The sequence below is a fragment of the Leopardus geoffroyi genome, chromosome B1 (genome assembly GCF_018350155.1).
Source record: "Leopardus geoffroyi isolate Oge1 chromosome B1, O.geoffroyi_Oge1_pat1.0, whole genome shotgun sequence".
NCBI lineage: Eukaryota > Metazoa > Chordata > Mammalia > Carnivora > Felidae > Leopardus > Leopardus geoffroyi.
The window spans coordinates 74,837,871-74,862,552 of NC_059327.1; the positions used below are offsets into that span (position 1 = coordinate 74,837,871).

The 24,682-nt window shown below is 35.0% G+C and overlaps 1 protein-coding gene and 1 long non-coding RNA gene across 4 annotated transcripts in view; one reads left to right on the top strand and one right to left on the bottom strand.

Moving 5' to 3' along the window:
* FBXW7 (F-box and WD repeat domain containing 7) overlaps positions 1–24,682 on the top strand; it is a 230,830-nt gene that overhangs the window by 95,952 nt on the left and 110,196 nt on the right. The gene's annotated exons all lie outside the window — the stretch shown is intronic.
* LOC123591431 lies at positions 97–1,401 on the bottom strand. Its single transcript, XR_006709314.1, has 2 exons — positions 861–1,401; positions 97–742 (listed from the first exon to the last, which is right to left on the bottom strand). It is a non-coding gene; the product is annotated as an uncharacterized LOC123591431 (long non-coding RNA).

Sequence of the window (24,682 nt, forward strand, 5' to 3'; positions counted from 1 at the left end):
TCTGGGTGGTTTTTGCGTCTACTTAATAAGATGCAAATAACCAAGTGAGAGAAGATTCAGTATCAAAACAACCAGGTTTTTGGTGGCTTTTCTCTGTGTTGTCCATACCTATATGTATCCACATGCCCTTTTCATTAAAACTCTTCTAACGTTTATGATAGCAGGGGTCTTCTTGGATTATCTTGCTTATTTATTCCATCATTACTTACACCCCTATTTTTGCTATAGAATTTTATCACTCCATAGTTCTCAAGTTTAACTACGGTATTCACAGGGAATTTTTTTACTTTGCATATCAACCACCGTCCTGCCCTCTCCCAGCAATACTCAAAAGATTTTTATCACCTACTAAGTTTTGTTTTAAAAAAAATACACATGCCTATGTTTTTGTATTTTAGATCGAATAATAAGATAGAAAACAATTCTGTAAATCTATAACATAGAAGTAAAACCAGTAGATTATTCTTACTGTGACTGTTTGGCAGACTTCTTGAATCGTAGAGTCATAAAAGGTCAGCAGTTCTGATTGGTAAGTTAAAGAATCCGTCCAGTAATTTGCTCCCTGTTGTTTCTCAAAGCAATGCAGCAGCAGTTCTTTTCCAGATATTGAGCAGTTCTTGAACAGTGTGTATGAGGACAGGGAGGGGTGGGGCTCATTCCAGTTGGTTGTTGAAATAGTGTGCATTTACAGAGGGAACAGGTTGGATAGGCTGAGCTGAAGGAGTAGGCAAACAGATCTAAACTGATGGAGGACAGAAAGAGTGGTTAGTATAATTTCGGGGTGTAATATCTTGAGTTTGCTCCTTTGTTAAGTACTTGGGCTTTAATATAAAACAGTTTGAAATATTAAAGCACCTTACCTTATTTCTAAAGAGTAGCCGGGAGACTTCTGTTTTTAATGTCGACTTTTTCTTGGCGATGAGTTTGTGTCTGGTATCTTCCTTCTGATAGGAAGCTGATGTTTTATTCTTTTTTAACAGTGTTTCTTTCAGCCAGAGAGCTGCAGAATGAGGCAGTTAGCCAATTTTGAGTATATATGGGACATTACCAGTTCTGATTTTTTAAGTTAAATTCTCATCTAACGAACAAGTCAATGTGTGGCTGTGGCTGCAGCATTATTTCTTCTTTAATGAAGAGGTTGAGCCGTTCGACCTGCTGCTCCGATCTGTTCTCTTGTAGCCATACCTCAGACCAGTTGCAGAGATTATCCATCGAATGTCCCAGGCAACCAAAGGTAACTACATAGATTTATTTCAAATAAAAATATACAATTAAAATGGATGCATTGTAACTAGGACCATATGATTAAAAATAAAAGACCAATTAAAGATGTTCTTAGCAGTTTTCTTGACCTTGCAGTAGCTATCCAATATCATTTTGTCATCATCAGATTGTGTAGCAATGGAAATGCACTGCAGTAATTGATTTTGTAATAGGATCAGGTGATTTACTAGCTGCACTGACAACCACTTGCTTGCTTGCTCTGAGCTGTGGAGCACTCTAATGGATGTTGTGATTGCAGCCTGAAGTTGATGTGAGACTGCTGGCCACTTAAAGCAGCAGTGCTTATTTTTTTAAATTAGAATAGTAAGTTTAAGAAAATCTTCTTTGCTTTAAGTTTGGGTAGCCTTAGTAATTTTATAGCTAATTTGAGTGCCCCCATGACATTTTAGAGATTATATATTATTTCGTTCATCAATCCATAAAAAGTTCATTGGTACTAGTCATCTTGAGTATAAGGAAATGTACAGGAAATGCTCCCTGCTATTAGTTCAGCCTCAACATATGTATCAACATAACTCTGGTACTGATCATGAGAGCATCTCTCTAAAATATAGGATTTGTGTTAACTATCCTGTGTCATATAAGTGAAACAATATTGTTAGCATTTGTAAATTTTTTCAGTTTCAAATTCTAGCTGTATAGATTACAATAATGGAATTATGGCAAATTCTTGTATTAGTGAGTTGTAGTTGAGTTGTTGTGTATTCCTTTTTTGGTCTTTTGCTTTGTTCGTGGTTTCATAGATATAACAACATTTAGGAAGTCTGAGTCAGACCAATTTTAAAGTATATTGATGACAACATATAGTAGCTATTTTAAAGTAATTTTTAAGAATACAACAAAGTAAACACTTAACATCCAAGATTATTAATTTTCAGTGATTATAATCTAATAATTTTTTTCATCTTCTATGCCTTTGAAACAAATACTTTATTACAAAATACAGGTCTAAAGCTAACGCAGAATAGAACTGCCATTGCAGAAAGAACAGTGAGACTCAGGTACCCCAGACTTTGCCCACTTTAAAGTTTTGCTTGGGGCTTTGCATAGGAAAGAAAATGAATCTCCTTTCCCTTTCTCGCCAACTCCTCTACCTCTCTATAGTACATAAAGTGGTTTGTGCAGAACATGATGTAAAAACACTGAGTTCTCTGTTCTTCACTAGTTTATATTCTGTAACTACATTTATGTTTTTGCTATGATAGGGATACGTTTTCTTTCAGTCACACCCAAAAATATTTACATTAGTTAAGTAATGTTAATAATTTGCTATAGAAGAAATTGAGCATGAAGTTGCCGTTATGTATGATATTCAAACTGCCATGTGAAGACAGCTTTTCCTTCTCATGTACTTAAATACTTGGTGGTAATGTTTCTTGAAAGACGTAAATATTACCAATATAATTCTGCACTTTATTCTGAATTCAGTTACTTCAAACATTAATTATGGAAGACTGTAATATAATTTAACAACTAGTATTTGTAATCTTCTATTATTCAATAAGTAAAAAGTTTATAGCCACCCTCCCACCCCACCCCCCATCCCCATAAAGAAAAACAATCCTCTGTGAACACTGTAACATGAACATATCATTTGGGATTTGGTCGAGAATGTGTCTAAATTTCATATATATTGAAATGTTAAATGGTGGATTAACAACAAATAAATCATTAATATAAGTTTCATTGGAGTGGTGGACATGAAAGCTTGCTTCCAATGTGTTGAGTAAATGGAGGAAAGGCAGTGAGTATCAGAAATGTTGACCACATCTTAAAAAGGCTTGCTTATGAAAGATAGAAGGTACTATGAATGTTCTATATTAGACAGTAATTCATGTAAAATAAACAGGTAATACTTTGTGAAGTTCAGGCCCTAGGAGAGCTGCCTTTTCTTAAGGGCCATGGATCAAGCATCAAAAGACCTGGATTTAATTATCCTCTGCCACTAATCTCCTTGATGACCTTGATCAATTTATATATGAACGTTTTTATTTAATTTCCTTAAATACACTCTTAAAATACCCATTAAAAAGAAGGCAAATAATACTTGATCTGGAGGCTGTAGAAATTGGAGTTAGGAAGAAGGATGAAATTTCTTAAAGAATCAGGTTCTGGGTGATATTGAAATGTTTCCATTTGCTTACTTCATCTCCTTTTTGGGGGGCAGAGTCGAACATATTTCAGCTAAGAAAATGGTTTTATCTTTTTCATATCCAGTATTCTCTAAATGTTTAAGAGAACAAATTTGGGACTAAATTCTAGCATTACCAATTTTCCCTAACGCTGTCTAACAGTGTTGTTAAAAAGTTTATTTCAGTTCGTAGCATATTTTTTTTCAGTAATTTTTTTTTTGTTGTTGTTGTTTTTAAAGGCAGGCTTTATGTTAGTAGTGCTCTTCCCATATATGGTCTATCAGATAAGCTGTATACAGTTCTCTTTGTTAAGCAAAGTGATTGGTGGATTGATTGAATTAGGTGCTTTCAGAGTGATGATGATATAATAATTACAACAAACATTTGTTGAACTCTTAATTTGGATCATATGCATTTCTATGTTAATTATGTCATTTATGAGATAGGTATTATTGTTATTTTTAAAGGTAAGGAGGGAGGGGAAGGTGGGTGATGGGTATTGAGGAGGGCACCTTTTGGGATGAGCACTGGGTGTTGTATGGAAACCAATTTGACAATAAATTTCATATATTGGAAAAAAAATAAAGATAAGGAAACTAGGCTCAGAGAGGTTATAGCATTTAAATCACACAGCTAGGAAGCAACCTGTGTTAAAATTCATATTTAAAAAATATATATCATATATATTTTTGCTGCAGAAGAGATTGAGTGTAAGGTATAGATATATATTTAATTATAGTAAAATACTGTAATATATTTTTAAAGTATTTTCACTTTCAGTTAAGCAGTGACTTGCAGAGATGAAGCCAAGTTTTGGTCTGAAGACATTATATGATCACCTAAGATTTGTATCTTGAATAAGAAATAACTGATGTATTTACCTCTTACTTAGCTATTTGGAGTATTTTTATGTGTTGCAGTAATTATTCATATAAAGCATTTGTACTTCATGTGCAGTCATGTTTCTCAAAGTATAGCTCAGAGATCACTTTGCATCTGTGTCACTTGTGGTAGTTAAAAGCACAAATCTACATCAGAACCTCTTGACAGAATCACTGGAATGAGATCCAGGGATTTTCATTTTTAAACAAACCTCTCAGATGATTCTTATGCATACCAAATTTTGAGAACCATTGATATTGAAAATGTGCTCCTTTTTTACCTTTCTGTGTATGTTGCCTGTCAGCTTTCCTTTCTCTAAGAATTAGCTTACAAATCACAGATGATTTATAAAATCATCTCTCACACCGTTAAAAAAAAAGTTTTGAGACAGAGTGAGCAATTTCATATACTAATGGTGAAATGTAAATTGGTAATGTTAATTCTTTCATGGTAGGCATTTTAGGAACATGTTTAAGTAGTACTTAAAATGTTCATAAACTTTGACTCAGTAGTCCTACCTCTAGGAGTTTATCTCAAGGATATAATTCAGAGATTTGCAGAAGGATTTAGGCACACGAATCTTCATAGACTAGCATCATTTTTAAAGGTGAAACACTGAAAACTAAATAAATGAAGGTGAAACACTGGAAATAATTCAGTGTCAAATATCAAGGAGATGGGTAAATGAGTTTATTATATCCTTTTGTTTGAGCCACCTTCCAGCCTTAAGATGTCATATTGGGAAGAATATTGAAGATGTGCGAAAATGCTCATAATAGAGATAAAGTTTTGAAAGAATATAAAGTTGTATTTATACATCCATATGCATATAGTGCATATGGTATTAGGTTGAACTGTATGAAATTGCTGTTTTTGTAGGTCAGTGAATAGTTGAGTATTAGCATTTTTATGTAGTTTAATCTATTATATTAGTTTTGGAAATATGTATTTGTCACACGTTGTTGAGAGGGAGACCAGGAGGAAATACAACAAATTTATAAAGTGATTATTTCTGGATGTTGAGATTATAGATAAAGTCTCCTTCTTTATATGTCTGAGTTTTTCAAGTTTTCTACTAAGTCTTCGTTTTGACCTTTATAATAGAGCAAAATATGTTGCTAACAAAACCAATTATTAGAAATAATTGCTAAGCTTCTGTGGAATGCCCCAAGTAAAATTTTGTAGATTTCTTTTAAGGAAGCATAAGGACTCCATCTGTACTTAATCTCTTACCTCTTTTATTTGCTGTCGAGTATATTTCTGCAAATGTGTATATAAACCAGTATCTACCTACCAAATTTTGATTGGATTTAAATCTGCAGTGGAAAATATACTTTGAAAGGAGAATAACATCAATTTTACAAGTGTTTCTTTGTCAATAGGCTTAAAGATTACTGATCATATGCAGCAGTCTGTTGGGTAGCCACTTTAAGCAAAAAAGCCATTTGGGTTTTTGCTTAAAATTTTAAATTAAAATTGCTAAATTTGTATAATTAAGTTAATTATAAATTAATGTGATTTTAATTAATTTATAAAACTAAGTAGAGTTTTTAAAATTGGTTATGTAATGTATAATCTTTGGTTTTAAAAAGTTAACTGTTCTTATTTGAGAGGAAGGTAGTCCTCCCCACCCTCATTTGCTTTAATGGTTCGGTTTTAAAATTGTGGCTTAATAAGAATTATATCTATCATATTCTAATTTATCACCAAATACCAGATATTGGATGCTTTATGTATGTTCCCTTTTAATTCTTACGTAAAACCCACTCATTAAGTATAAGCTTCATTTTAGAGTTACAAGTGTACTTGAGATTATTTGAAGTGGTGTCTTTGGGTTTTTACTTCAGTAATGTCTGACTTCAAGGCCCATGTTCTTATCCTTGATATTATCCAGGTCCATCTGAAATGTATATTAAGCATTCATAAATGGGAAACAAGGAAAACTGTAGTATAAGTCTTCCTAATTCAGAATGTCAAAGAGTGGAGGAAAATAGAAAATGAGTAATTATTTCTTGTTCTTATTCAGTCACTTGTTATACTCTAATCTGGACAGTACATGTGTGATTTCTAACATTTACTCATAGCCTGCTAATAGCTAATTTCTTGTGCAAATCACTGGAAATCCTAAAATGGAAACCCAAAATTGCCTTCTGGGAGTTTATGGTCCTAATGGGAAAGGCAGATAACAAAAGAGGTATTTAATAAGGTATTTCAGAACATAGGTATGGAATAGAAGCTGTTGGAGCATAAAGATGTTAGTTCTGTTTGAGAGTAGTGGTGAGAGGTACTTGGGAACCTACCTTAGAAGATGTTAATTTTGAGGGAGGCGTAGATTTTATTCTTTCCATAGGTCCTGGGAATCTGCATATTAACAAGTATTCTTGTCCCTTAAGTGTTCTTTAATCCCATTGAAGTTTGAGAACCACCACTGTAGGTGGCTGTTGAATCAATGATAGTGAATATAATAGCTTGAGGAGAGTATGTAGAGTGAGAAAGGAGAAGCTAGAAACCTAAAAGCAGTAGTATTTTAGCAGAGAGAGGTTTAAGGCTAGAGAGAAGGAGAGTTTCATAGTTACTAAACTGCGTATATGAATTAGGCAATGGAAGATCCTAGGAAAGTAGGCATTGGAAAGAGAATGCATCAAAGGAGAAACAGGTTGTAATAGTGAATTGGGTCGAAAAGGCCATAGATTTTATTCGTGCATTTTCTAGAGATAATCCCCATATTATTTGCCAAGTAAAATCATTACTCTGGGCTTTACAGTAAATTGTGTCTTATCTCTTTAAATCAGAACTACATGTGTATCATGTACAAATTGACATGAGTAATTGTGGTCTGGCCCCTAGAGGGGTTTATAGACAGTATTCGATAATGCAGCATTGTCATTGGATCAAGATGCTGTTAGATTAGATTCATCTAACAGTTATAATTCATATATAATAAGTGGTGTCTTTTAGTGTCTAGGGATAGGATTGGATGTGACTTATATTTTGTGAGAATAATCAAGAAAGTAACAGGAGGAAGTTATTTGAAGCTGGAAGAAGAAAGTGATGGAAAAAGTTATGAGTTACAAGTGTATCCTTTCTGTTTCTCTCATGCTTCCACATTTATTTAATTTTCTTAATTTTATAGATTTTTTTTTTTTTTACCAGTATGTTTGAGTTGTAAGCATATACAGTCACAAATTTTGGAGGAAAAGTCTGAGAATTCTGATTAAGATTACAGTATGCAGGAAAAAAAAATGTTCTTTTTTACCCTGAGATAAATAGTAACTAAAAGTCACACTGTTAACCTTTTGAAGATAATGTTTAAGAAACAGGTTAATTTCTAAAAGAAAAACTAAACATAAGTAAGTATGGGAGCAAAGGTTTGCAACATATTCTGTCTCTGTCTCTGTATAGGAAGGAAGTTACTTTCCAAATGTTGGAGTTGACTGTTGTGAAAGTCATAGCAGTTCATCTTCTAAAGATTGCCTTTTAGAATTCATTTCTTAGAATTATATCTGGGATAATTTTTAGATACAATTTGGTTTAACTGAAGAAGTCCTTGGTTACTGAAAAATACAGATTAGAAATCATTGCCATTTACCTTTGCTGATTACGTATGTTATGATACTGACTTTTGCTTCCCTCTTCATTTTTATTCTGTGACTAGAGCTTTATTACAGAGGGAATGGAAAATAAAAACTTTATTTTTATTTTGCAAATCCATATAGTTGGATTAGAGTGACTCCCTTCTAATTAATAAGGCTTCACTTACGTACATTGTTTTGCATCCAAAAACTAATGTCTTGTACTTGTGATTGTTTATGCAAAGAGAAGCAAGAATGAGTTTAAAGAAATTGAACCTTTAAGCTGGAGGAGAATGATTAATGGAACAAGTTTCTGGAGGAGGTATAGGGGTAGACAAAAGAAAAAAGACTGTTAGTATTAGTCTTGGAAATGATAGGGAACACTTTTTTTTTCCTCAGAGACAGAAGAGAAGGAAGGAGGAGCAAAGGAATAAAATCTTTGCGTTTGAGATGTTGAAAATTGTCAAGAACATAGCTGTGAAAGCTTCAGTCATCTCAATAAGGAGATTAAAATACTCATTTAGCAGTATAAATTCTAGTGTTTAGTAAGCACTTTATGTAGGACAGTTTACTTTTGAAGTCTCTTCTTTTTGATCACAGTGGAAACTATTCTTGATTGGTATTTTATTTTTTTTTTAGTAAGAAAGATAATTTTGCTACTTACATCTTGAAAATTTTGCATAGAGGAACATGTTCCATAGTGAATGTTTTTGAAAGCAAGTCATCTAAACTCAGAGCAGTTATTGACCTTTTGATAATCCCTGAGCCAGAATTTGATTCAGAGTGTTACAGCAATAAGCATGAATTGGCAGAAAGAATGAAGGTGGTATGAATGGTCAAGGTCCACGTGACATTTAATATAAAGTAGGTAGGATGTGATTTGGGGTGGCGGTGGGGGATGCTTAGATTGTATGGGTTTACCAGATTGGTGTACTTATTCTGTTCAAGATAGTATTTTTTTCCCCATTTCCACTAACTTGTATACCCCTTCCTTCCATTTTAAAGTGGTAGGCATGCTCTACTGTTGTTTCTGACTTCAGTGATTTGTAATTCAGGATGTATCTGTTTCAGAGCATCATAAAAAGTATGTTTAAATTCCTAATGTACCAAGTGTCTGTTGACAGATGAATGGATAAAGAAGATATGGTATATATTTATACAATGGGATATTACTTAGCTGTAAAAAAGAATGAAATCTTGTCATCCATATGGATGGATCTAGAAGGTATAATGCTAAATGAAACAAGTCAGAGAAAGACAAGTACTATATGATTTCACTCATATGTGGAATTTAAGAAACAAAGCAAATAAACAAAATAAAAGAGACAGAAAAACCCCCAGACTCTTAAATATAGGGAACAAATTGGTGGTTACCAGAAGGGAGGTGGGTGGGGGCATGGGTGAAATAGGTGAAGGGGATTAAGAGTACACTTATCTTGATGAGCGCTGAGTAACAAATGGAAGTGTTGAATCACTACATTGCACACCTGAAACTAACATAACACTGTGTGTTAACTACACTGGAATTAAAATAAAAATTTAAAAATACTCTCAATGTAAAATAAAATTTTAGGTAAAAAAATTGAAGAGCTTTTAATTTTTAATAACTTTTATTATCAGAATTAAATTTTGGTTAGGGTTTGGCATTCTTAAATTGTTAGAGATGTCTTAGACATGGGTTGTAGACCAATATTTAAATGCCAAAGTCAGTTTTTTTGTTGTTCAACTTAGTAAAGAAATGTATTCTCTTTGACCAAAGTGGGTAAATATTTTCTCCTTAACACTTTGACAGTTTCATAAAGAAAATAATTCAAGTGTGCTGTGCTGTAAACTAAAAAGATCACTCCTAGGGGAAAAGCCTGAATTATTATTGTAATGAATGTCATCCTCCTTGTGGCGTTATTATAAAATTGAAGAAACTGACTCAAAATATTATTTTTAATACATAGTATGCACTAGAACTTTAATTTACTTTAGCCTAATTTTGAGATCTTCTACCTTTGTTACTATAATCTGTATTTTAAAATGTTATTATCGAATTTGTATTCATTTCAGGTATTTAACTCCCAACTCTCTATTAGTGTTATTTAAAGCAGAAATAAAAATGGGCAATATTTTGGTCTGACAAAGTAATTCTTAAAGTGTTTAGTAGCAGTAAAGGTTAACCTGTTGGTGCAGATTCGTTTTATCCCATAACAGCAATACTGAAGAAGTTAAGCTTGGCCTATATAAAGTAAGTGGTGACACTGGGTTTCCTTAAATACGTAATACAAGCAGTTCTGTTATAAAGCAGTAATGTGTCTCTGGAAAAAAACTAGAGATCTGCAAAATTAGGCCCTAGAAATAGGGACAGGCCACACAGAAACCTATGCAATTTATAATCTGTGTATTAACAAAACTGATAACAATTCTGATAAAAATAAGAATACAGCTAAAGATTTACCTGATATCAGTTGCTTAATTCTGAGTCCTAGGATTTATGCCTTTTCCTTTGAGATGTAGGTCCATGAGGACATTCAGTTCCACTTAAATAGATTGTCAAAATTAAAAATTGTGACCTAAGATGTAGACTTCTTTATCAGTCCTCTTTACCCACCCATCCGCCTTATTTGGGGGTAACAACAACAGCAACAACAACAGCATGAGGGAAATATTTTCCTGGTTTCTTGATCTGTACTCTTTGCTTGACCAGCTAGTTGAGCCTTGTGGAAAGCCTGGCAGTTCTTGAAGCCATTAACCAGCCTCTACTTGCCCTCTTCTACCAGAGTTCTATTATTTTCCTTAAGGTCATCGTATATTGCTAAATCTCTCTCTGTGAGAACGCTTGTCCCTAATGGCTTTAAAACATTACTTTGTTCGAGAAAATTCTTTATGGACCAAAGTGACTTTCACATTATACTGAACTCATCCCCTAATGATGAACAAATGAACGAATTTCTGCTACAGAAATGTGTTCTGTAGAAAAATAGACTGTAGTCTCTAGCTGTCTCATTGTTTTGCCATTAATGCTTCATTTATTGAATTTGTACTTGTATACATTCATGCTTGTATTTTTTCCCTATGCTGTTAATAAGTGCCTAGCATCTCTCCTGTAGTGTAGGGAGAGGAGCAATGTGGTGGAATAGCTTTGTCCGTAGAGCACTATTTATCCCTTACATTTGTATAGTCTTTGTTTAAAAAAGGTGGTGTGGATTATGTTATCTTTTTGTCAGATTTATTCTATATTCTGAATAGTTTACGTATTAATTTAGGTATTAACATTACCATGTACTAAAGGAAAGGAACTTAGGAGTTAAGCAGACTTGCGGTTGAATCAAATTTAGGTGACTGAGTTTTGATTATTGGAGAATAATACTAATTATCTGGTGGGATTCTTTTGAAGATTAAGAGCCATATAAAACATCTAGTGCAGTGATTAGCACATAGCTGATATTCAACAAATATTCTGTGATGAAACTTGAGACTGCCAAGATTAAGTGACTTGCCCAAGGTTACCTTTCTTTGTAACAAAAGTCAGATTCACTGAATACCATATTTCTGATCTGTAGTTTTATATGGAGAAAAGCAAAAGCAAAACAAAACCCATTTATAGGTTTAGAAATAGAGCTATAAAGATATATACACATACTCATGGGTGCACACCTACATGTAGATTCTCCTGATTTAAGGTTTCTTCTTCCCTTAATTGATTAATATGTTTTACTTGCTCATATTCTTTTCCAATATTGATAGGATGATGATAAAAAATTGGTAGGGAAGCTCTTTACTTGATGTAAGATTTTGCTCTAATTAGAGTAGTGCCTAAGGTTGTGTCAGCAGTTTAATTCGTGCCTGTTTGCACTTTTCTGGTAGACGATAAAATGTTTCCTCAGCTAACCAATAATACTTAAGCATTGGCAAATTTATTGTTTACTTTATTAAAAAAAACATGGCATTTCCTCCAGTCAAAAGAAAATATACTAGATTGCTTGTTTTATACTACTGCATTATGTTGACCCTGTTAGGTTTTTTTCTTTTTTTCTTTTTTTTTTTTTTAGGGTTGTTTATAATGAATATGGAATTAATTTGGTGAATATGAATTTAACCCCTTTCTATCTGTTTTTCAGTAAAATTTCTACTTTTTGAGATTTTTTTTTTTTTTTAAGTTTGTTTATTTTGAGAGAGAGAGAAAGCATGAATGGGGGAGGGTCAGAGAGAGAGGAGACGAGAGAATCCCAAGCAGGCTCCACACTGCCAGCATAGAGCCTGATGTGGGGCTCAGACTCATGACTGTGAGATCATGACCTGAGCTAAAGTCAGGTGCTCAACTGACCCAGGTGCCCTAAGATGGCTATTTTTTTATCCTTCTATTTATAGATAAAAATACAGCAACAAATTATTTTCTTTTTCCCAGCTTACTACCTCTTTGTGGAAGAAAGAAGGACTATATCATCAATATTTCTGCAACTGAGATTTATTTATGTTACCTGCAGTTTTTACCTCACAGTAATTTTTGCAGTAATGTTAGAGACTATGCATTGGATTTTATGGAAGATGTATTGTAGTAGTTGTAATTATGTTCTTTTATCTTTTGAAATTTAAGAATTAGAACTCAGGACTTGGCCTTGTAAGGTGTCTGATTTCCATGAAGTTTTTGAACTGATACTTAAAAGATTGAGATTAGATATCCAAATTTGCATGTAGTAAGTGATTACTTTCGGAATCATGTTATATACTAAGACATATTTCTCTTTAGAATTGATAGGTATGTTTGATCAAATTTAAGAACCTTGGGGCACATAATTATTTTAACTACCAGAAAAGAAAAAAATGCTGCTATTTAAATGATAGTATGCATCAATTTCTAAGATGCTAAAATATGAAGAAAATGTGTGCCTGTTAGAATCTGTGAAATATGGTAGGTGTGTATTCAGATTTTAGGACTCCTTTTTGGCAAGGAGCAAATTTTGTCTTGCTCGTTGTTGAAGACCCTACTCAATTCTGTATACACGTTTAACTCTACCAATTCTTTTTGTCTTGTTTGTTGCTTCCATTAGTATTTATTGACTGTCTTTTATGCATAGAGCTGAGTTCTATTTCTGATCACATAAGACTTCTTCCTTCTTGGAACTTTTATCATGTTTCCAGAGCGTAACAAAAACCATTAATTTCTTAATAATTATTAAGTAACTAACTTAGATCTCCACGTAGATTTCTAGCTCTCTTATGGGTATGTTTGCTGTTTTTTATGTCATGTCACATATCTGCTTCATTGCCTAGCACATAGTTGATAATTTGTTGTAATTTCTTGATTAAACTTTGTTTAGAATGGTAGGGAAAAGAAGTAGAGCATATACCTCAAAAGAATATCTATGTAACTGTGCTTTGTTTGATGTAATCAGGAATTTTGAATTTCATAAAAATGTGTTTGGACTTTGTAAGTCTAAAATGAGACACCAGAAACTTCAAATTGCTAACTGAAATTTCGATGACATTTCAAGAAATAAGGTGATTATGGCTTAGTATTTATTCACACACACATACTTAATTTTTAAAGAGATATTAAATTCTTATGTTTATATAGTAAAAGTGATATCCTGGCACCTTATACTTTGAATTTTTATGGCCTCTTTGACATTAGAAGAAATCCAGAAAAGCCAAGTGATCTGGCAGCTGTGACTTGTCCCTCAGCTGCACAGTGAATTACTGTTTTGTACACTGCTTGTGGAATAGCGGAGTGAAGACGTGTCTAAAGTAAATTCACTGGCTTCCAGAAGCGCCTGGGTGGCTCAGTCGGTTAAGCGTTCGACTTCGACTCAGGTCGTGATCTCGCGTCAGGCTCTGTGCTGACAGCTCGGAGCTCAGAGCCTGGAGCCTGCTTCGGGTTCTGTGTCTCCTTCTCTCTGCCCCTCCCCTGCTTGTGCTCTGTCTCTCTCTGTCTCTCAAAAATAAGTAAATGTAAAAAAAAGAAATTCAAAAAAAAATTCACTGGCTTCTAGCTATGTGTTGCATTCCCAAATTTGTTGAATTTGCGAAACATGGCAGCTATTGCATTGCAGCCAGAACAATGAGTCTGAATATTTTCTATTAGAAAATGTTCTGAATATTTTCTATTAGAATCATCAGTGCAGGCATCAGGCATTTTAAGATACTTTGTCAAATTCTGTATCTCCTTCTGCTTTCTTTTGAGATCATATTTACTGTGACAGTTTGGAATGCAAATGATTGTTGGCAATTATCCAGGTGACACTGGGCCATTGCTGATGAATCGGTAGGGTAGTTCTTATTAGATTAGCAGATTTTACCTATAATCTTAATTTTTTAAGATTGTAAAGTATAGACATAGAAAACTGTATAAAATAAACATAACCCTTATTGTATTAAGATAATACATTCTGGGGTGCCTGGGTGGCTCAGTCAGTTGAGTGCCTGACTTCAGCTCAGGTCATGATCTTGTGATTCAGGATTTGAGCCCCGTGTCAGGCTCTGTGTTGACAGCTCAGAGCCTAGAGTCTGCTTCAGATTCTGTGTGTCCCTCTCTCTCTGCTCCTTCCTCACTCACACTCTGTCTCTGAAATGAGTAAGTGTTAAAAAAAATTAAAAAGGCAATACATTCTTGTAACTACCACACAGCTCTCAGTGCATAGAAGTTTTCCAAGTATGCCATATGCTTCTCTGTGTGCCCTGAGACAATCATATTCCCTTCCTTTAAGGAACTCCCTTCCTCTAAATTACTCTAAACAGTAATCATTTCCTTGTGTTTATAATTCTCTCACCTAAGTGTGTCTCCCTAGATACGATTGTTTAGTCTTGACCATTTAAAAAATTAGTTTCTATTTAAGTCTTTTTAATCTGCACATTTATTGTCCAGACATTTCTTTCTCTTAAAATTTATGTTTGACCTGTTTTTCATGGTCTGGATTTGACCAATTACATACATATAGTGCAGTTCAACACATTCATCTGTCCTTTTCATTTCCTCGAGCTGGCAGGTGGATCTAGAGGCTTTATTAGACTTGGTTTGACTCCTCCGTCTAGTGGGTAGTGTGTTATTTCATTAGAAGTCACCTAGTATCTGGTGTCCCTCCTTTTGTGATGTTCCCCTTAGTGCTTCTATCCATTCATTTATTGACAGGTCCAAAATGATGATGTTCTTAGTCTCTCTTTTCTTTTTCATTGACTCACAAATAATTTTATAAAGAAACGCCTTCCCCTTGTTATTTGATTTCTTAGTGCTATGGTACATTTAGGAAAGGGAGTAATGCAGTACTACTGCAGCATATACTAGTTAAAGTTTTGGGACTATATTTGAAAGCTGAAACCCTCTAAATTGTCAGTGGTAATTAAACAACTGTAATATTTAAAATTTTAGATTGGAAAAATAAAAACTTGCCAAATATATCAAGGGTACAAGTTTTTCCAAATAATGTATAATAGCAGTTTTCAAACCTGACTGGTATACCAATGCCCATCAGAGGTAGAGCATATAAATGGTATTTTTACTCTTGGTATTTTTATACAATAGAAATATACAGGAATGAGAATGAAAATGAATCAATTACAGATAAACAATGTAAACAAATTTTAAAGACACAATGCTGAGCAAAAAAAAAAAAAAAAAAAAAAACCCAAACACAGAGTATAAACTTGTTATTTCAATTTTTTAAGTTTATTTATTTATTTTGATAGAGCAGAGAGGGGCAGAGAGAGGAGAGAGAGAACTCTAAGCAGGCTCCACACTATCGGTGCAGAGCCCGACATGGGGCTTGGTGAGATCATGACTTGAACCCATGTCAAGAGTAGGACGCTTAACTGACTGAGCCACTCCGGTGCCCCAAAACCTATTATTGCATTCATATAGAGTTCAAAAGCATGCAAAATTGGTCGATGGTGTTAAAAGTTACTATGGTGGTTACCTTTGTGGGTGAAGAGGTGGTTTCTACAAGGAGTCACTACAGAGGGTTCTGGGGTATCAGAATGTTCTTTTCTTTTTTTTTCCTTTAAATTTCACCTTTGTCAAGGTATAATTGACACACAAAACTGTAAGATATTTAAAGTGTACATTATGGTGATTTGTATATGTGTACACCATGAAAGGATTCCCTCATTTAGTTAATTAATGCATCCATTACCTCACATACTGATCTTCTTTTGTATATATGTAAGAGAGAACATTTAAGTTCTACTCTCTTAGCAAATTTCAATTATATAATAGTGTTGTCAGCTATAGTCACCATGTTTTACATTGATTCTTCAAACGTTACTAATCTTTCGGCTGAAAGCTTATACTAACTTGTCCCTGTGTTTTCCACCCCTAGCCCACTCTTCTGCTCTGTTTCTATGAATTTGACTTTTTTGTTTTGTTTTGTTTTAACATGTAAGAGACACCATGCAGTATTTGTTTTTGTCTGGCTTTTTTCATTTAGCAGAATGCCTTCAAGATCCAACCATGTTGTTGCAAATGTCAGGATTTCCTTTATTCTCATGGGTGAATAATATTCCATTGTGTATGTGTGTGCGCGCGCGTGTGTGTTCATCCCATTGATGTATACTAAGTTGTTTCTCTATCTTAGCTATTATGAATATGACGCTGCAGTGAATATGGGAGTACACATATCTTTTCGATACCCTGTTTTCATTTCTTTTGGCTATATACCCACAAGTAGGATTGCTGGGTCATATGGTAATTCTATTTTTAATATTTTGTGGAACCTTCATATTGTTTTCCACAGTGGCTGTGCCAGTTTGCATTTCCACCAACAGTGCACAATGGTTCCCTTTCTCCACGTCCTCCCCAACACTTGTCACTTGTCTTTTGATGGTAGCCATTCTAAAAGTGTGAGGTGATAGCTCGTTGTGGTTGTGATTTGCATTGAGCTGATGATTACATTGTGGAGAGTCTTTTCATGTACCCATTGGCTATTTGTTTTTTTTTTTTTTTTTGAAGTTCCTCTTGTAATATTCTAATCAGATTTTTTTTAAAGCTATTGAGTTGTATGACTTTATGTATTATAGATATTATAACTCCTCATTAGATATACAATTTGCAAATATTTTCTCTCATTTCATCAGTTGCCTTTTCATTTTGTTAATGATTTCCTTTGCTGTGCAGAAGCTTTTCATTTTGATGCTGTCCCCTTGTTTATTTTTTATTTTTGTTGCCTTTGCTTTTGGTGTCAAATCGAAAAAAAAGTCATTGTAAAGACCTGTGTCAAGGAGCTTATTACCCTCTGTGTTTTCCTCTGAGAGTGTTATGGTTTCAGACTTTACAAATTAAGTCTTTAATCCATTTTGAGTCGATTTCTGTGTATGGTGTAAGATAGGAGTCTAGTTTCACTCTTTTGCATATGGCTGTTTTTCGAAACACCATTTATTTAGTGGAGAGAGTGTCCTTTTCCCACTGTATATTCTAATCTTTAAAATAGAGGGTTACTTTGTAATCACTAGAGAGGGTTCTGGGGTATCAGAATGTTTTAGTTTTTGATCTGGTGCTGGTACTTTTGGTATGTATCTTATATTCAAATAAAAGGTCAAAAAATGAGCAATTATGGTTTCCAGACTGGGCAAAAAACAACTTGTATGCTCACAGAATTACTTGGAGGTTGAGATTCAGTGGATCTAGGCTAGGACTCAGGTTTCTGCATTTAAGTACCTCCCCCACCCCCATGATTTTGATGCAGTTTACTTTGAGAACAAGACTTTTTTGTTTAAAAAATTTTTTTTTAATGCTTATTTTTAAGAGAGAGAGAGAGAGACAGAGACAGAGTGTGAGCGGGGGGAGGGGCAGAGAGAGAGGGAGACACAGAATCTGAAGTAGGCTTCAGGGTGCTGTCAGTGCAAAGCCTGATGCGGGGCTTGAACTCACAAACCGTGAGACCATGACCTGAGCCGAAGTTGGATGCTTAACCGACTGAGCCACCCAGGTGCCCTGAGAACAAGACTTTTTTAAAAAAAGCATTCTTCTAAAATTTGGACTAGTATGATGATACTTATTAAATTTAACAAAGTGGTTCAAATATATTATGCACTTGACATTAAATAGGAATGTAGCTAATAAAGACATTAAATGAAACTTCCAAAATACAGAATAGTTTTATAACCTAGAAATCTCTCCATTTCTTATGATAATTTTTAATTAAAAGCATCAGATTCTTAGATATTTTTACTTCTTAGTTATTTTTACTTCTATCACTAAACAGAAGGTTTCTCCCCACCCTTTCTACTTTTTTTTTAATCCTCCTAAAGAGTTCCCACATGTGCAACAATGAGTAGAGAAATAAAAACCTACTTTGCTTCTGAATAGTGTGCTGTGTTCAATAAATGTTTTATTCTTAGAGAGCAACATGTTACTGGGCTCAAATTTATGTCACAACTAAATAATCACTACACATCCTAAATCTGTAGTGTCAAAACCTCAAATTTAAACCTAACAATATTAAGGATCTATAATATTAATAGCTTATTATTAGCAAATAAGGCAACATTGAACATCAAATGACTGTTATGTGCTTTAGAATAATTAAGATTTTTTCCCTGAAATTAAAAATAAAGCTAATGTTCACTAGCTTTGCAGATGATTGTTTTGATATCAGTTGACTATACAGATGTATCACTGGGGTTCTGTTAAAATGCAGATTCTGGGGTGCTTGGGTGGCTCATTGGTTAAGTGTCCAACTTCGGCTCAGTCATGATCTCGCAGTTTGTGAGTTCAGGCTCCGTAACAGGCTTTGTGCTGACAGCTCAGAGCCTGGAGCCTGCTTCGGATTCTGTGTCTTCCTCTCTCTCTGCCCCTCCTCTACCCCTCCCCTGCTCGCTCTCTCTCTCTCTCTCTCTCTCTCTCAAAAATAAATAAATAAAATGCAGATTCTAATTAAGTAGATCTGGAGTTGGGGCCTGAGATTTTACATTTCTAACAAGCTCCCAGGTGATGACAGTAACTGCTGGTGGAAGACCAGATTTTGAATAGCAAGGTTCTGCTTTCTTGTCTCTTCCTATTGCTTTTTTTCCATTTCTGTCAGAATAATCTTTTTAATGCATATATATGACAGTGTCAGCTCTGCTTATAGCCCTTTGGTGGCTGCCAGTCTTGAGTTCATCTTCCTTATTGTGGCCTACAGAGATTCTCAAGTTGGATCCTGTCTGTCTTGAACCTCATCTCCTAGCCCATCAGTTTCCTTTCTAGTAATTGTCTACCCTACAATTCAGTTTTAAACCCAGCAAAACCAAACATCTCACACATCTTTATTTCTTTAATTAGTTACTTTTTTCATTCTCCACCCCAAAGTGCAACCTAAAAGTACTTTTATTACTCACTTTAAATATTATGTTCTTTGTGAAATCATCCAAGGTCTCTCTGCAAGGAGTTAATTATGACTCCTGATCCTGGAATACCAAACAGTTATTATGAAAACTGTCTCAAATGAAACCACCAAAGTGCCAGATAAAGATATAGAGAGGTAGATAAATTTATTGATTTAACTACAGTGCTGACATGACAAGAAGGAAATCCACAGTGGCTAAGACAACCTGGGAGCTAAGAGTGGGCTAAAGCCACCTTTTGACCTGGGAGTTTTTCAACAGGTAGAGATCTTGGTTTCTAACTTTTGGGCTGCCTTAAGTGCTGGAGACAAAGAGGTAAATTAGAAGGCCACACAATGTGGGTATCTAATAGGAGACCCGCATGTAAAGCTGAGATCCGAAAAGGATCTAGAAGGATGAACAGAAAATAAACCTAGCACACAAAAATGGACAGTGAGGGACCTTTCAGTTTCAGTTTTAGTTTTGGGAAAAGGAGAGGCAGGATCCTCCCTCCACCTCCTGCATTTGTAACTGCAGGTAGATTCTCACATAAAGCTCTATGTAGCTCTAAAATCCTCAAGCAGTGAACTTAATTTAAAGTGGTCATCAGAGGTGGTAGTGTCTCTGAGCAGCCAGCTGAAAAAACCGGATTTTTCTCTGGAGCAATGTAAATTTAGCCTAAGGCTCAGAGAATTCTACAGATAAAGTACCAGGGAAGAATGCAGCTTGAGAGGCAAGTAGATGAATAAAAAAAAAAAAAAAAAAGATTGAGACGCGAAAAACAGAATGTAAAGGTCTTAACACACCTGATTGGAGTTTCAAAGAGAGATGATAAAAAGAAGGGAGAAAAATAAATAATTCAAGAGATAATGACTATGAATTTTCTAGAACCGTGGAAGGTCTTCCAGGAAGCTCAATGAATCTCAAACAGGATAAATAAAATGAAATCACATCTAGACGCATCATAGTGTAGAACATGTAGAAGAATCAGGATAAAGAAAATATTTAAAAAACAACTACAGAGGAAAGACCATTTCCTTAAAAAAGAACAGCAATTTGGCATTTTGCTGAGGTTTGATAGCAATAGTGGAAGCCAGAAGACAGTGGAATAATATCTTCAGTTTGCTGAGAGAAAACTGTCAGTCTTATATCTATAACCAGTGAAACAGTCTTTTAAGAAAGAGGCAAAGCAGAAAGTTTTTCAGGGAGTGGGGGGAAAACTGTCATAGTTATGTATTATCCCCGGGATGGTCTATATTTGCTTTTAGGGTAACATTCTAGACCACTGGCATTAACAATAGACTTAGATTTTCAACATGTGACATTTAAAAAGGATAAAATGTATCTTTGTATACATAAAGAACTCTAGTTTCCATTATCAAAAATTATCTCTGTATAATAGTAACATTGTTATTTTATTCACAACTTTAAAATATTACTCCCTGTTTTAAGAGATAGCTGCTTAAAAAGTCAGCTTAAACCTTTAAGTTAAAACAAAACAATCTGGGAAGAAGACAGAAACCCGGGTTTTGTGTCTTTCTGAATCTACTTACAAGTAGATAAACAAGGTACCCAAACAGACAACCTGTGGGCAACATTTACCCATGACAGTGTATTCTCTGAACCATAAAATACGACTGGGTAAGGGCAAAACACCACTAGCTACAAGGCCTGAGTGTATCAATCAGTGTATTAGTAGGAAATAGCAAGGGCAAACAATGGGGATCAAACTTGGCAACAGGACAGTGCCTCAAAATAGTTAACTGGGAAAGCCAGCTGGCCAGTTAGCAAATGAAACCGGTAGGTCTTTTGCCTACTTCAACAATGAACGAGTGCAGTGGGCCTTCAGTAAGGTCTGTGAGGGCAAGGGTAGTTTAACCCCTGGGAACTTTCAAAGCTGACCTGCCAGGGCTGTCTTTCAGAATAGGGCCTCCTCACACAAAAGGAGAAGCTGTGGGAATGGAATCAAAATTGCACAGAATACGGACAAAGGAAAGAGAAGTGCCAGATGAAAGTTGGGGAGAACAGAGCCAAGAAATCTCAGGAAGCACGCTGCATGTTTTGTTTTGCTTTGTTTTGTTTTTTAAACACTGTATATGACAAGGGAACTCTGTAAAATTAGACCATTTATATTAGACCAGCAGTATCCAGAGCAAGGAAAACCAAAGGCCTAAAGTATGCTGAGACCACATGTGGGAGACTTTAGTTTTGAGTATTACTTGAGAGGAGTAGTCACTTGGAGCTGTCCTATCATATCAGGAATGATTTAATGAACTTGGTGTGGTTATGCTTGAGTTTGGGCTAGAGTGTATAAATATAAAGTTGATTAAAAAAAAAAAATGCAACATGTTGCCCAGGTAGAGGAGGCTGCCAATCACTAAAGATAAATTTTAAGCAGAGGTTTGGTCCTCTCTCATCAGTGCTACTTGCGTTTATTGAACACCTGCTGTGGGTCAGATGCTAATATAAGCACTTGACCTGTATCAATTAATATTTATAATACCCTTTGAGGCACATTTTTCATAAGCCATGCTTATGACCTAGTAAAGAGAACCTGGGAGCCTTAGGACCTTGCTTCTAATTCAGCTCTTCCCTTCATTAGCTGTTGTGATGTTGGGCAGGGTACTTAAATTTCTAGGATCACTTTCTGAAACTGTAAAATAAAGGGATTAAAAAAGAATACCTCTAAACTTTCTAGTTGAATCTATTGATGTTTTGTGCTCATAACTTTTCTGACAACCTAGAGCAGCAGTTTTCAGATTTTGGTCTTAGAAACCCCTTTACCCTCTAGAAAATTATCGAGGACCCCAAATAGTTTTTGTTACATGGATTCTATGTATCAATGTTTACTGCATTCGAAATTAAAACTAAGAAATTATAAAAGCATAAGCACAGTTGTATCAGACATCACAGTAATGGCATCATCACAAGTTGTGTAGTCAGAGGTTATATACATTTGGAAGAGAATGAGTGCAAAAGCCAATAAGCTCTTAGTATTATGAAAGTAGGTTGACCTCAAAGATCTGGAAAGTCTCAGCAATTCTCAGGGGTCTGCCCATTACATTTTAAATACCATTGACCCTGTTCCTGTCCTTTGAGAGGTTAGAGAATAGTTTTCTTGCCACTGAAAAAGAGTTGGAAATGCATCCTTCCCCATGTAACCAACCTTTGGTATGTTTTGGTTTGGAAGATAGTTACTCTAACCTTATAAATAAGTACTCTAGCCCAAATTGAGTAAAGATTTGAATTTGAGTATCTTTAATAACTGCTGATCTCCTTTCTTCTAATGTTATACCTAACTCATGATGAAGTAGCCTATTTTCAAGCCTTCTTAAAATTGATATTAATAAGCTGTTTAATAGCTAATAAGAATAACATTAAGTACTCACTTAAAGATGTCAGGACATCTTTAAACATTTACATGCATTATCTCTGTAATTCTTACATAATCCTGTAAGATAGAGGTACCATTTAAAATCCCCTTTTGCAGGTGAGGTAACTAAGATTTAAAGACATTAAGTAAATTTGCTCAAGGTTACATAACTAGGTGTGGTGGTAGATTTAGAATTTGTACAGTCTAACTACTGAACCTGGGCTGTTAACCCACTGGATATTATTACTTCAAATTTATGGAGCTGTGTCACTGTCAACTTGGCTTTGACATTGTGCTGAGATGGTCTATTTCTTAATGTTCTTTGTTGATATTAATATTATTCTTATTAATATTACCCCAGTGAAAAACCATTAGCTCTGCTGGAGCCAGGAATGGTTAAATTTGATCATAGTACTGTGTGATTTCTACTACTCTGGGAGTGAGAAACTGTGTACCAGATGGATAGTGCTTAAGAGGCAGTGGAGCATGGTTTCTGAATCTCATTTCTTCACTTTTTTTAAAACTTTTTTTTTTTTTTTTCAACGTTTATTTATTTTTGGGACAGAGAGAGACAGAGCATGAACGGGGGAGGAGCAGAGAGAGAGGGAGACACAGAATCGGAAACAGGCTCCAGGCTCCGAGCCATCAGCCCAGAGCCTGACGCGGGGCTCGAACTCCCGGACCGCGAGATCGTGACCTGGCTGAAGTCGGACGCTTAACCGACTGCGCCACCCAGGCGCCCCTCATTTCTTCACTTTTAAAGTAGAATCTACATCATAAGTTTGTTTTGACAGTGAAATCAAGTTTCAATGTAAAACATTTAGCAAGGCCTGGCACAAAGTAAGATTCAGTTAATAGGTAATAACTTATTTTGGAGTTGTGTTGAGAATTGATAAGGAAACAAGATTACAAAGTTGGATAGCTACTTTGGGTTATAGTCTATAGCATTTCATTGCTTTGCCTAAAATCTTATCTGTTTAAACTGGCGAAATACTTGTAATCGTATACAAGTATAGAGCTACATTTGCAGATTCAAATATAGCTTTAAGAGCACTTTGTAACTAGTAAGCAAAAGCAGTTAGAATGTGTGCATGAGTTTTTGGGTGTGGGGGAGATATGGTGTGCCCCCTTTTTCCTACAGGGGGTCTAGGAGAAAATCTCATGATTTCTTTTACTTTGCTGGGGGCATCCTTAAGGCTTTTTTTTTTTTTTTTTTTTTTTTTTTTTTACCAGGGCCTAGACCCACTGTCCAAGGCCTTGACTGGAAGAAAGGTGATGTTTAGGGGTCTGAGAAAGAAGAGTGGTCTCTGTCTCAAGAAGGTTCTTTTATATAAAAGAGATAGTAGTAATGGTGTCCTGTTACCGTCACTTGTGCCTTTTGTTTCTCTTGCTGCTGCAAGATCCTTAATTATGCTTTGTTGGAAGATAGGTTGGCCTAGTGGAGTGAACACAAACCTTCGTTCAGACATATCTCCGTTTCAAGCCTGTTGCTAAATCTTACTAAGTCTTTGGGCAAGTGACCTTAATCTGAGACTGTTCCCTGTTTTGTAAAATGGGAATAATGATCTCAGGGTTCTAGATTAGATGAATAAGCTGTACCTAACATATTGTTAGTTTCTAGTGGGCTCTCTGTTTGCTGATTACATGAATGCAGTGGAAGCATCTTTACGAACCTGAATATAAGACAGGCTTCTTAACTGTAAAGATGTCCAGCTAGTATTTCTTTTCTCTATCTGCGTAGGTAAGTTTCTGCAGAAGAAAAAAAGGCATATTTTTATGGCTTTCAGTTATTATTATTATTCTTTTGAGTTAGCATTCTAATTTTGTCTAGGTGGGAAGAATAACTTTGGAGTGAAGGAATCCTGTTGGAAACTTGAAGTTCTAAGAAATATTCCTCCTAACAAATCTTAAAATCACTAGTTTTGGAGAGCAATGACCACTGTTTTTGTCTGCCCGGTTATTTGAATGGCTGAGTGTAGTGGTAAAATCCTTAGGCAGTCCTCATTGTGATAAGGAATTTGAGTTGTGACCAATCCACAATGCTTCCTCTTAGTTTTAGATTGAGTGTACAACACAGCATTGTGCTGAGATTGCGGGTGTTTGGAAGTTTGAGAGTGTTTTACAACCACTGCCTTGTTAGGTTTGTCCAGAAATACTGTTCT